Below are 13985 nucleotides of genomic sequence, written 5' to 3' on the forward strand. Positions count from 1 at the left end.
AATCTCAGAAACACTTCAAAGAAAATCTGCAAACTAACAGAGAGTGGAAAATGTTGCTTAGTCTGACAACTCCCAGTTTATGTTGCAACATATAAATGACACCATCAGAACCGTGAAAAAGAAGGAATCCATCCAACCTGTTGTCAGCAGCACAGGGATAACCTCACACACACACACATGGGAACACACACATCTGACTCAACTGTCAATAAGATTTGATACCCCAATTCAAATCTGAGCATCTTGGTGAACTAGCAATGAAACCGCCCACAGTTACAAGACACATGTCCCTTTGGTTCCATTTTGTCAGTTTCTTCTCATTTTTGTCAAGTTTTTATATTTCTCTTGTTGTCTTACTCACACACAGTTTGTTTTTAGTTTTCGCTAACTCAGCTTGCCTTGGTGTGTAACGCCTTCTTGACATTTGTTGATGCAACTCGGGGAATTGTTCAGCCCTCCTAATGTAGAAATGGTTAAGACAAATGGGAACTTGAGTGTGAGCAGAAAAAATGTTCTTGGCCCGAGCTTCCTGCTTCTATAAATATAGATAATGTTAATGTAAACTATAAACAATGGAAAATGTCTTTACGACACACACAGGCACAAAGAGTCTAAAGCTACACGTTGTGTTGCACAGTGGGGTACCTACAGACATGTGTTTATGTGAGTGGGTGCATATTTGCATGAGCGTGTAGGTGCCAGAGAAAGATACATGGACGGCGGCCCAGATTAGCTACAGCGGCACAAAAGGAAGATATTTTGATAGTGAGAAACGACAGTGCGGTTATGTTAAAGCAACAACAATGCAACCATATATGGACACCTGGATAGCTATATTTGTCCCGCAGAGCTTCAAGGCATGGAGCTGTGTAGAGGAAGCCTTTCACAATAATGCTCCAAAATCTCTTTTCTCTGTCTAGTTTCCACCACCTTTCTCTGTCTTCCTTCTGCTCCACCTCCTTCTCCAACTCCATCCTACGCCATCCCATCACATCACAGTGTGTCAGAAGGTCTTTTGGGTCAGCTGTGTGCTGACAGGATCCCCCTCCTCCTTTTTCCAAACCTCTCACCAGTGGCTAGTTTATTGCCACAAGAACGCATAAATCTCCGCTGCATGTAAGTGTGTGTCTAATCGTGTTTATTACACACAGGCACAAATGACCATTTATATTAGATGTCATGTATTGCATCGGTTGTCTGCGTAGGTCAAGTCCCCGCAAAATAAACAAAGGGCTGGAGGTAGGGTAGATGGATAGAGAGAGAGTGACGAAGAAAAGGCAAAGAGCGGCACCAGAAGGACAGTGCCTCGCTGAAAACAGGGTGGCGGGGGTCAGAGAGGCAGACAGTGAGAGGAGAAAGTTGCGCACACACACACATACACACACACACACACACACACACACACACACACACACACAGAGTACGCTGGCTGCTCTAAATGTGGCTTGTAGAAGGAAATTCTGAAATCTGAGTCTTGGCACCAGACAGGCTGGAAGCAGGCAGGCTGCTGGACGCACAGAGAGAGAGGGAGAGAGAGACAGAGAGGGGGAAAGAGGTGGGGATCGTGGAGGCATTATTACTAGAATTCATATAGCCGTTCCCTCTGTTTGGCTCTTATCAGCTTATAGGCAACACAAGGCCACACCAACGCTATGACCCGCAGCCCCTCACGCATACTAAGTTGGCATGGCAACACAACAAATGCAGACATACACATGCATGCTCATAGACCGAGATATACGTACGCACATGTGCAGCCCTGTGTAGAAAATCCACATGATTTTACATCCGAGAAGACAATCAGAGTGACTCTTACAGCTCTTACGGGCCACATTTTACGGACGTGATTTTATTGAGGGATGTATCAGGTGTGTGCACAAGTGTATTAATGTTTCAGCGGTATACATTTGCTAAAAACATCCCCTTTCACTTTATCTCCAAGGGGCCTACATTGTGAGACGCAGATGGATTATCCTACCAGATGTGCATTTGAAAAGTGGCAGACTGGCCTGGACGCAGTGTACCTGATCAGCATGATTATAAACACGGACCGTGGTATTTAATTGGTGTTCCTTTGATAAGCTGCCTCGTAAGTGCTGAGAAAACATCACAGCCTGTTGCACCACAGGCAGCAGACAGCACAACTGATACCAGACAGGATAAAGCCCATAGACTCTGTTGTTTACACCAGATTTACACCATCTAGACAATATTTTTCCACTATTGAGTCACCTGGTTTTTGTAATCCACTGTCCGCCCTATAGCCTCGACTTCCTCTTTTTGATAAGCTGGCTGTGCTGAGATGGTGTTCTTCATATCACTGTTTGTCTGAGGTGATGTTTATTTGTTGTTAGCTTTGAGCGAGTCAGGCTTTCTCTTCTGATCTCTCTCATCTGAGTGCTTGTGACGCATGCAGCAAAATCCCAGAACATTGGTTGGCTTAAGTCTGTGCTAAGAGCTCTGGTACCCATGTTGGCTTGTTCACATCTGCTGTTAGTCACAGTTAGTCAAACAGTAAGTGAACTGAAAAACCCTGTAGGCATCCTGTTGTTACTTATGCTTTCCATTCATACTCACTTTTAAGTGTGAGCTGTGTGCATAATTGGGGAGTCAGAGCGAACTCTGGACGCCAGGTATATGCTTTGCTGCATTCTCCCACATGAACATGCTCCCGCTGCCCTTTATCTCTTCCCTTTTTTACACTGTCTTTTTTCCCTGTCTCCCCTTTTATCTTGTCCTCTTCTTCTCACTTTCTCTGCCGCTCTCCCTTGGGAGAACGGCAGAGAAAGAGTGGGCGGTCCGCTGTATGTTTAACCTTTGAAGTGGGCCTGCTGTGCCGAGCAAGGCCTGCCACCTGTTGGCTCTGTGTGTGTGCATGTGTTGTGTGTGCACGCAGAGGTAAATCTCTCTAATTTTGATGAGCAGAGACAACAGCGGAGTCACCATGGGGATGTGGTGGCGGGCAGCGGCCGACGTTCTCAGGAGGGGGGGGGGCTCCCAAGGTGGGATCACACACACACAAACATACACAAAACCCCTCCTCTGCCAGAGGCTTGGTGACACCATGTCTCCCACGGCGATCGTGGGCCCAGCCTGGGTGGCTCCAGGCCTTCTGTGTGTCTCTCAGTGTGTGTGTGTGTGTGTGTGTGTGTGTGTGTGTGTGTGTGTGTGTGTGTGACACCAAAGGGGTCCCTACTTGGGCCGCCATATGCCACCCACCCAGCCAGGGAGAGGAGAGGGGCGGGGGCGACCCCTGGCCACTGAAGCTACCAGTTGGCCCATTCTCTCAGTCACACGCCGGCCGGGCGCCATGTTTAAAGTCCCACGGCTGTTTATCTGGGATGGGGCTGGAGGGAGGTGGTCGGGTGGGTGGGGGTGAGGGGTGCGGTTTAGTCTCCTGACTATGATAAATCCTTTGTAAAAAGGATAACGTGCATGCTCACACACAAATATGTACAACCCTGATTGGACGGATGGATGGATGCTTAGAGTACAAAGGGTGGTAGGCGGTGTGTCTCTGAATGACAACACAAACTCATCTGACATCAGTGTGTGTGTGTGTGTACACTTTAGTGGATGGCAGACATACAAGAGCTTGTTTCTGGAAACTCATGCACACCCACAAACATTGTACACACGTAGACACTCAAACACCCATGACTGAAATTCATCTATCGTCCACTGAGCATTGACTTCAATCAGAAAAATGAAAGAATGGTGTGCACAACTCTTGATGAAATTGATAAACGTCAATGGCAAATGGACCCTATAATAAAATTGCTACCTTTTATGGAGGGAGCCGCATGGGAACTCCCTGATGGAGTCTAGAAACTTGCGGTGGTGAACATCTAAAGAACGCTGAGCCTTGGATGAGACTTGAACCCGGACACACTCTGGAGCTGGCACTGATAAAAGCTATGGGTGGACAGGTGGAGGTGGGTCATGTAAATCATACGCTAAAGTGACAGCTGACAGCAACCCAAAAAAGAACAATTTTACCGGTGATTGATTAACAAAGGTTGTGGCATCTGAAAGCCTCGACGAACCAGTCAAGTTGCAGCTACAGTTTACATCCATGTCTGTCCAGACTCATATGTAGCCATGGCAGAAGACAGTGCCTCAAATATGGATGCTGCTGTCAATAAACATATTCTAAAACCTGAATGTTTCATACACATCTTCAACCCTGCAGCACAGAGGATCTATATAATCAGCAATGTTTCAAGATGGACACCCAAGATTAGAGCCACCAATTTGCTATCTGACCAAAGTGGTGCCAAATTTGAAGAAATTCCCTCAAGGTGATTTTGCATTCATTCCAGTATGGCATAGACATACCTACATATACAACCCAAAAACATAATGTCTCTGGCTATGGCTTTCACCAATCCGGAGGCATAAAAATCATAAATAAAAAGTGCAAGAAGTGCAAAGACTTCTTCTGGATTGACACCAGTAAGTGAAACTCTTTACTGGCTCTCACAGCACTTCTGTTCTAATGTGTAGTACACTGACGTAGGTGTGGAGGTCTTTACTACCTGAGCTTCCTATCTCAATCTGCAAACCATTTTCTTTCAAGACCAGTTTCAAACCACAACTCTCTTGGGTCCCCAGCCGATTTTCTTTCTGCCTCTGACCCTGAATACAACCTTCACAAACACACAGAAACACACACAGATACACACATACATTCACAGAGAGTAGGCAGAGGGGTGTAGTTTCTCCAGCTTTAGTTGGTTGTCTTTTATCAGCTTATAAGCAACACATGGAGCCATGCTAACCCTTTGACCCACTGGCTGTCTGTCTCTGCACACACACACATGCAAACAGAAACAAACACACACACACACACACACACACACACACACACACACACACATTAACTGGCTTTTTTTCCTCCCATACTCTTTATTTCGTAACCTCTCTCCTTCCAACTCCACAGTCCAGTTTTCAGAGCTCTTCGTCCCTCACTCTAGCTGTCTCTCTCCATCATCTTTTCAATCTGCCATTTCATCTGCTTCAGTCTCAATCATTCTCACTCTCTCTCTCCTCCTCTTCTTACCTATTTCAGTCTTCCCTGACATCCCACTTCCCTTTCAGCCTCCCTCATTCCCCCTCTCTCTCACTGCCCTCCATCCCCACCCCCTGTCTCTCTGTGTCTGTGTGCTGAGTTGAGGTTTGGAGTGGAAACCAGAGTATCAAGTCGGAGACACACAGGACAAGAGGGAGCCAGCCTCATAAATCTCGCTTAGTGCGGCCCACAGCATCCAGAGTTAAGAACACAGTGTGAGGGTGTGCGGGTGCATGCATGTCTAAAGTGTGCATGTAGGTGTTTATATGCATCTGTGCATGTGTGTACTTAATCTACTTAATTTATGTGAGTGCATGTATTTGTGAATGGGCATGAATGTGAGTGGGTTCATATGTTTCTGTGTTTGCTGTTTGCTGTGTGTGTGTGTGTGTGTGTGTGTGTGCGTGTGTGTGTAAGAAAGAATAGCCCGGGGCCTATCCAAAAGTAGGGAGGTAAGCAGAAAATCCACTCCCTCGTGTGGACTGGAATCTATAGTCTATCATCTTGCCAACAACTCAGTCTCAACAAATTAATATTACAGGCCAAGAAGCAGTTGAAGTCCAAACTTAACAGGACAGCTGAAACAGCGTGAATAAACAGTTTTGTTCTGGGGAAAATATTTCCCCATATCCTCAAAGAGTTTGTCAATAAAAAACTTGTTTCGATTAGTGTCATCGGACAGCACGGGCTTTTTTATGACATTTTTGCAGGAGCCAATAAGGGTGATTTCAAACCCTCTGTTTGGTTCGGTTAAAGCAAACTCATGTCAGTTTGCCTGGTTAGTACAGATCATTCAGGCAGGTGTGAAAGCTGCCAGTTGAACACTTGTGCAAACCAAACAACTGATCTGGGACCACCTGGAAAGGTGGGATTTAGTCCGCTGTCAAGAGGACTCTTGTGTGATTTGTTTGTGGTGTGAAAGCAAACAAGCCAACCACAGGGTTTTGTGATAGCAGATACTGTATGCGATTTTACCATCATTTCAAAAGCTAAACTGCTAATGATTCCGTCTGCTACTCATATAATCTGTTCAGGAAACCATCTTGTAATTGATCTGTATAAGGCAATATACTACCTATTTTTACCTTGATCCAGTTAATTAATCCCTGTGTAACCAGCTGAATTATACTTGGCAGAACTCAGTACACACACACAGTCAAGCTGGCAGCAATCCCACACTGCAAGAACGGAGACAGTACAGTGGGTGAAAGACTCCACTCTGCTTCGCCTAAGTGACGTGATGAAACTGTATCCCATGTATTTCTGCTGTAATAGGTAAAAAAAACTGTTAAAACTGCTATGCTTGTCCAACTCTGTGTACTTTGCCAGTGCATTAAGTCAGTTCAAAAAAGTGAGTGACAGGGATCCCATGGTAATATGCCCCAAATCATTACTGTTTTGTCCTGTCTCTGTTAATCATTATTCATTTAATACCACTGATTTGCAGTCTAATAATTAGGGGTGTAACAAACCATCTATCTGAATCGAGATATTGATTCAATGATCAATGACTCAGTATCATCAATGCAAAGTGAGAACATCAATCCATATCATCATCTTTAGATTACACCTGGCCAGGTATCTCACTCTGCTAAGAGACTTACACCAGCAGTGAGCAAGATAAAGTATAAATAATACATGTCATTTATTAAGCTTGAGTAGAGAAAAACTCCGCTAGCTGCTAGGCGAATTTATGCACCGTAAACGTGCTTAAGCTAATAATGGGTCACTAGCAAAAAACTGTTGTTTTGCCCATTAACCTTGAGAGTTATTATGGAGCTGAATGTTATACTTATGTTAAATTATCTTGTTGTTAGTCCATGTTTTATGGCTGTTAGCAGAAGTTTGCCCTCAGGGTTCTAAACCAGATAGCCCTGAAGTTTTATTTAAAAGATCATGGTTTGGGTTAAAATGAAAACATTTCTTCTTAACACCTACAATAGGTTATTTCTTTGTGAGCTCTTTGTGGCACCATAGAACATAAATATAGGTTATACATGAGAGGCATCAAGGTGCTGAATAAACTTTTGTCATTCATCAAAATTTGATTTCCCCACGTGGCTCCGAAACTTGGTTCTTCTGTGTAACTTCATGTCTACTCCTCTTGGTTTGTATGTAAAATACCAGAGTGAACAGGAACAAGGCCAGAACTAAAATGCAACCTATATCTTCATCACCTTTGTCCAGACCTAATGAATTGAACTACAGGTGTGAAAGCACCCTCAAGATAGTTTAAAGAACAATCTCACCACAAGGTCCATTTATACGGTACTGTAGCTGTCATATGACACGATCTTCACCAGCAAAGTTTGTTCAGTTGTCATGGAATCGCAGATGTTCAAGTTTCCATATTTTTTCTGAACATCATTAGGACTTCTTGTCCTTGTTGACATGAAACATTAAAGCATTAATAATAGTCTCTGGATGGAAAATATGACAGAAGGCCACTGATGAAAACAATGATGCATATTTTCTGTGATGACAAGACGTCCACCTGCACACAGAGAAAATGATTCCAGTTTCTAAAAGCCTACTTACATGTGATGTGTGTATAACTGTAATATTTCAAATGTACTGTACATATAACAGCAAAAAAAAGTAATAAAAATAATCAAATAATGGATGTTCTGTCCCAATATTGCATGTAGTTCATATATTGTCTGAACTACATCTCACTTAAACAGCATTTGGCACTATCCTGTGTGTCAACGCTTTTAAGTGTTTAAGACATTTTCAGAATAATGTCATTTAAATGCAGCCAGAGAGCAGAAGTAAAATGTTGGACATTCCAGCACAAGCAGTGAACACTTTCCTTTTGTTGTGATCTTTAACAGTGTGTTCTGAGCTGATTTTTTTTTGTAAAGACAAATTATAGGGATCTTTAACCTCCTCATTTGTCCCTCTTGTTTGAACTGACAGTTCTCAGCCACAGAAAAGAGGAGAACAATCTAAAGGGAGGATGAAAAAGAAAGAACTGGGAATATTAAATCAAATTAGAACCAAATGAGGCGAGTGGCACATTGTCCAAAACCACTTTACACCCAGGCCCCTTGAGCATTGCCCTCCACTTTCCACTAAGACTTTAGTGATTTTTTTCTATGTTCTTTTTATTCCCTTTGTGCACAATTCATAAGGATTAGCACTTGGTATCCCCCGTTCCCCCTCACACACCCAACGCAACACAGTGCTAACTATTACAATGTGTGTTTGCTCATGTATGTGTGTGAGCATGAATATCAAGGAGAAAATCAGACATGCAGACATGAGTTTTTATCACTCTGTGTGTGTGTGTGTGTGTGTGTGTGTGTGTGTGTGTGTGTGTGTGTGTTTGTGTGTGTATTAATATATCGACTACGGGAATGGGAGGCTGGCTTCTCTCTCTCTTCTTCGCATCAAAATTAGGACGTCATCCTGAGAGTGCTGTCAGCTCCTGAGTTATCCCTGAAGACAGGGTGGCACCAGGCAGAGCAGAGAGGCCTTCAGGGGATGGAGAGGGTTTAAACCCTCCAGCGCATACTGCATAACCACACACATCACAATCAAACACTTAACTGGTGTGGTAGCAACTTCAAATTTCAACTTTTATTTATGAAGTGGATATGGTTTGAGTGCTGCATGCTACAGTACACGTTGATGTTTAAGTACTTATGTATAGAGTTTCCTCTCCAGGCGTACTGCGGGGGAACTGTTGAGGGAAATAAAAACTGCTTGGCCGACATACATGGCTGCCTCTCCATTGTACTCAGGGGTTTTGGCAAAGGGCTGGAACTGCCTCTCTGTCACCATGAGAGGATATGGAAATAAAGACTTATTTACTGGCCCTACGCTGGAACAGAACCAGTGTCCCTTTATAGCCCCAGTATTGACTCTCAGACTCTGCTGGATGTCTCCTGTGTCAACGTCATGCACAGGAAACAAGGCAGTAAATACATGCGGCAGTGGGAAACAGACCTAAATTAGGCTGAGCGTATAAGTTTAGATATTGAACTTAAAGGGACAGGTCACCCCAAATTCAAAAACACATATTTTCCTCTTATGTGAAGTGGTATTTATCAATCTACATTGTTCTGGTTTGAGTTGCAGAGTGTTGGCCAGCCATAGAGATGTCTGCCTCCTCTCCAATATAATGGAACTAGTGGGCACTCGGCTTGTGGTGCTCAAAGTGCCAATTAAATACAATTGGAAAACTCAACAGCAATGTCTCTTTCCAGACATCATGACCCAGTTAATCATGATAACCCACAGACCTTGTTGTTAGCCGTCTGATGGACCTTTTTTCTTTCTACCAAACTACACCTGCCAACCACATCACCATGCAGAAATAAGCATGCATCTTATGCTAGCTTACCCAGCACCACTGAGCTAGCGAAAGTAGCAGCCAGGGTCTGAAATTAACACTGTCCAAGCACTAAATGTGGGTAGATTTACCATCTGATGAGCACTATCCATCGCACTGGTGGGAAAAGTTCTATAACAGGGAAGTGAATGATTAACTGTTAATAGGTTAGCGGCTGAGAACATCTTTGACCAGTTACACATGTCGGTCTGTAGGTTCTACTCTTCAGTTTACTGCACTACTCAACACTTGACTCTGGTAGGACCGAGGTGCTGCTCAGTGGGCCATTACCGCTAGTAATGCTGTACTAACCTGACAGTGTTGCCGTGGAAACATTGTGCCCACCCTCCTGTTTTACCCAAGGTTGATGCAGCTCCATTTTGAGCCATAAAAAACCCTCTGAAGCATTGTAAGCTGTTAGCTCTGTTAACACCATTAGCAGTGACAGCACGGCTAGTGATGCTAACATAGCAAACAATGCTAAAAGTGTTTTGCGGCTCAAAATGAAGCTGCTTACCCTCGGGGGCTAGCTTAGGGTCGACCAGAGGGTGGAAAAAAAATGTTTTCCAGAGCAACGCTTTGCACAACCAGACAGTATTACCAACTATTATTGCCAAATGAGTGGCACCACCAGCTACTTAATATTAGCTCCCACCCGACCCAGGTGGTGTGAAGTGCAGAGCAGCCAAGGAACCAGTGCAGACTGGAGGCTGGGTGGTGTGCATGTTCACACATGATAATGCAGCTGGCCGGCTGTCTGATAGCAAAGCCAAGAGAAAATAAAATAAAAGGCAAGACATGTACATCACATAACTGAAATTTCATCAATTCTGAAAGGACGGTGCTTTAAAATGCAGCGCTGAAGTTCACTGAGGCAATGAAGCGTCAGACCAAAAGGAAGGGCCTCTTGTATTTTCCGTCTTTTTCTTTTCTTAGTTACTGGTTAATGTGGGTGAACCAAAATAAACCAAAATTTACATCCTAGTTTGTACCAAAAAAAAAAATCTATGCTGAGAGTCTTGACCATGTTTTGATGTTATTTTCAGGGGCACTGCTCTACTGCTCCTGTGTTGTTAGTGTTGGAGACACACACACACACATACACATGGATGTGTTTTTACACAGGCTGAAAAACTAACAATCTCAAGTGCTTCTAGTTTTGTGGCACTACAGGGCATTAGCTACTCTGCTAAACTATCACATGAAGGTAATATTATAATAACGCAGAGGCTCTGTAGTCTGAACCAACATCAAAACTCTTTATTGCCTTCCACACTATCAACAACAGCATGTAACAGCTTCACACCTTCCTTTTTTTTTACCTTTCACAATAAAAGCCTTGAACTTCTAATTTGCATCCCTGCTGTCCAGAGAGACCTCTGGCTTTAACTTGTGCTCTCACCTCTTTTCAAAGTTTGAATTTAACATTATACCTTATTAGATCAATAAATGCACTGAAACAAATGTATCCATGACACACAAAGGCAATTTAATATTTTGACCTGTGTAGCTACACTTGTCTAATGAAATAATGGCCCGCTTCATACAGATGTCTTTTAAAAGAACATTTTTGTTCTCTTTCTCTGTTTTTTTCCGACACTGTGGAAACTACAACAAAATAAAAGATATAAAAAGTCTCTCAAGGTAGTGCCCACTGATAGCAGTCCAAAACACAACAGAAATGTGCTGACATAAAATAAAAATACAATTTTTAGCCAAGCATTTTTTTAAGTACCTTTAAGACCCATTTTTTTTATCAAACGTTTTATCATTTTAACACCTTATTTATTACATTTTTAATCACATTTTAACAACTTTATGAACTTGAATGATTATAAAGTTATAACTGAAACAAACACAATAAACACATCAATGAAACTCTCTCTGAGACAGTAAAAAAATGCCTGGCCAGTAGATTTTCATCTACTAGTCCCCTTGGCCAGTGAGTCAAAAACCTGATTTCAGACACTGGTTACAGTGCATGGTGATACAGTTGGAAGGTTTAATTTGGTGAAAATGTAACAATTCCCACATGAAACTGCTCACAACACAGTCTGTGGATTATCCTGAGTAAGCAGGTCATGATTTCTGGAAAGAGACATTGCTGTTGAGTTTTTTAAATGTATTTTTTTGGCGAGTGCCATTAAGTTCCATTATATTTGAAAGAAGGCAGACATCTCTACGTCTGATATCTCTAACACTCAGCAATTCACACTGAAGCAATCTAGATTGATAAACAGAACTACAGGTAAGAGGAAAAATATTTATGTTTTATCTTGGTGTGAACTGTCCCTTTAATGCTCCCATAATGCTTTTTATTCTAAATTATATAACAGTAATCTCGTAAGGCCATTTTTTCCCAAAGATGTCACGGATGTAGATTATAATTTCTTATACTAATAGTTTCCTGGGAAAAAAACCAAAAACGTATCAATATTTTTTCAGCAATCTTACGAGGCGGCATATATCCTCTTATTTCCCCTTTACCGCCCCCTCTCACCCCCTCCTACTTCTTTACTCCACCCATACCCTAGAGGCCATTTACTATGATTACCAATAACAATAACACTCCCATTATCTTTTATTTTCCCAAGGCCCTGCCAGCTCTCACAGACTTTGATAAAGCTACAAAACGGCTCCTGTTTCCAGCTTGTATATGGGCTGCCTTGGCTTACAATTCCCTTAATGGTCACAGTTTGTTTGGGTATCTGACTTGAATCGACATAAACGGCAATGGTCCACTAAATAGATAGTTATAGAGTTAAGCCACCTGAGACTATTTTACTGCGGAGGGCTGCTGGTAGGTTTCCAGCTTGGTATTTAATATGATCCTTGTGTCACTTTACTCTTAATGGTTTTGATTTAAAGAGTGAACAGAGGAGGGGGGGGGGCAGTGCACAGATAAACATAATTAAACCTTCATTTGAAAGTGTATATTGGTGGGTAACGCTACATTTCCACATTTCACTTTCATTACAGGCAAACAAATTCCAGTCATTTAACAGCTTCTGTCTCAAGACACAAAGAATTCACTGAAGCATTAACAGTTTTTAGACAACATGTACCTATCTACTGTAGATCTATCTGAACTGTACTCTGATTTCTAAGCATATACAAAACGCGTCCTTGATTAGTCTCAGAAGAGAAATGTTCTATTCCAACATTCAAACACGATAAACTGGATGAGTACAATACTTAGAGAATATAGCTCTGTGATAACAAGTAGCTGTTAGCAAAACAATAACACAGATTGCTTAGACAGACCACAGGAAGTGCAATAAATGTCGAACAATTCCAAAAATGCAACTGATTCATGGGGTGTTTTCAGTCGATGCTACACGCACACGTGTTTTCCTTCTGACAGTGTTGATGACTGTACATTCCAGAGGAGCCGTGCTGGTCTTGTCAGGAGCCGGACCGACCTTGTTTCACCTCCCAGTAGCATGACTCAGCCCTAAACCTTGAATCTCTCCTCCTGGGGTCCCTTGTTTATTATGTCACAAAAGACCAGTCACACTCCCGTAACGGCGGCTCGCCCCAGAGAAAGTCAGAATCCAGCTGTAGCTGAGCCCCCCTTCATCCCTCTCGTAAATGAGCATGTCCAATCTACCCACTGTGTTTCATTAAAACCAGACTACATCAATCGGGGCCTGAACTTTAAAGGCCAGGTCCCCTCTCCAGCAACATGGGAGAAAAACACGAAGCTGTTAAAGTAAAGGACCTCACACTGCACATACACTCACAACGCTCATACACTTAACACCACATTTCTGCTGGCGGACCACACATCGCAACGTCAGTCCGAGACCACACAGTAGGTCTCGTAAGGCCGACAAAAGACCTCGTAAGACCTCACACCGGGCCCTAGCATGATTGGACAGGACCTCAGAGAATCTCACACCTGTAACTCCACAAACCACAAAGTAACTCTACTGAAAAGCTACTGTAGTCCCCGCACAGCTATTAGAAACCTGGAAACTGTTTAGACCTGTGACTGTTTGGACATTTTTTTACTTGACAAAATTAAGTGCAAAGGAAGTGTAAGATCCGCTTTAACCCGAGGCTATTTTCCCAATGGTGAGAGAAGTCTAAAAGAAGAGCCAAGAATACATAGCAGGAAGCTCAGGGGGGATGCCAGATGGACAGACGGCAGGATGGATGGGTAGATAAATGAGTGGAGGCCGTGCAACAAGAGGGGAGACTGGGAAGGAGTCCCATGGGTGGGGACGGGAAGGCAGCCTCGTGATGGAAAGCTTTCAAACTCCTTTCATCGGCTGCCTGAGGACTGGAGCTTTACAAGAGCAAGATGAGCCGGCGCCACTGGAGCTGCTTGGCGCTCTTCAACGAAACCCAGACGCAGAGACTGAGCAGGACCCTATCACCACTCCGCCCACTCTCTGCCCCCGCCCCAAACACCAGCCCCCCGATCCTCATTGACCTCAGCCTTGACTTTGTACACAGACACATCATAGCAAGGCTCAGTCGCAGTTGTGTCTCTTGTTAGGCGTTACTTTTTGGATTTCAGTTGCAACAAGGCAAAGATTCTGCTCAAAACACTGCTTCTGATACCAATTTATG

The 13985-nt window shown here is 43.2% G+C and overlaps 1 protein-coding gene across 2 annotated transcripts in view; it reads right to left on the reverse strand.

Moving 5' to 3' along the window:
* Positions 1-13985, reverse strand: part of LOC125880936 (ankyrin repeat and fibronectin type-III domain-containing protein 1) — a 166744-nt gene that overhangs the window by 34280 nt on the left and 118479 nt on the right. The gene's annotated exons all lie outside the window — the stretch shown is intronic.

Source organism: Epinephelus fuscoguttatus, linkage group LG20, assembly GCF_011397635.1.
Source record: "Epinephelus fuscoguttatus linkage group LG20, E.fuscoguttatus.final_Chr_v1".
Taxonomy (NCBI): Eukaryota; Metazoa; Chordata; class Actinopteri; order Perciformes; family Serranidae; genus Epinephelus; species Epinephelus fuscoguttatus.